This window comes from Bison bison, unplaced genomic scaffold (assembly GCF_000754665.1).
Source record: "Bison bison bison isolate TAMUID 2011002044 unplaced genomic scaffold, Bison_UMD1.0 scf7180017864184, whole genome shotgun sequence".
NCBI lineage: Eukaryota > Metazoa > Chordata > Mammalia > Artiodactyla > Bovidae > Bison > Bison bison.
In genome coordinates, this window is record NW_011494756.1 from 1,551,807 (window position 1) to 1,552,508 (window position 702).

Consider the following 702-nt stretch of genomic DNA (forward strand, 5'->3'; position numbering starts at 1 on the left):
GTGGCTCAGATCATGAACTCCTTATTGCCAAATTCAGACTTAAATTGAAGAAAGTAGGGAAAACCACTAGACCATTCAGGTATTACCTAAATCAATCCCTTATGATTATACAGTGGAAGTGAGAAATAGATTTAAGGGACTAGACCTGATAGACAGAGTGCCTGATGAACTATGGACAGAGGTTCATGACATTGTACAGGAGACAGGGCTCAAGACCATCCCCATGGAAAAGAAATGCAAAATAGCAAAATGGCTGTCTGGGGAGGCCTTACAAATAGCTGTGAAAAGAAGAGAAGTGAAAAGCAAAGGATAAAAGGAAAGATATAAGCATCTGAATGCAGAGTTCCAAAGAATAGCAAGGAGAGATAAGAAAGCCTTCCTCACTGATCAATGCAAAGAAATAGAGGAAAACAACAGAATGGGAAAGACTAGAGATCTCTTCAAGAAAATTAGAGATACCAAGGGAGCATTTCATGCAAAGCTGGGCTCAATAAAGGACAGAAATGGTATGGACCTAACAGAAGCAGAAGATATTAAGAAGAGGTAGCAAGAATACACAGAAGAACTGTACAAAAAAGATCTTCACGACCAAGATAATCACGATGGTGTGATCACTCACCTAGAGCCAGACATCCTGGAATGTGAAGTCAAGTGGGCCTTAGAAAGCATCACTACGAACAAAGCTAATGGAGGTGATGGAAT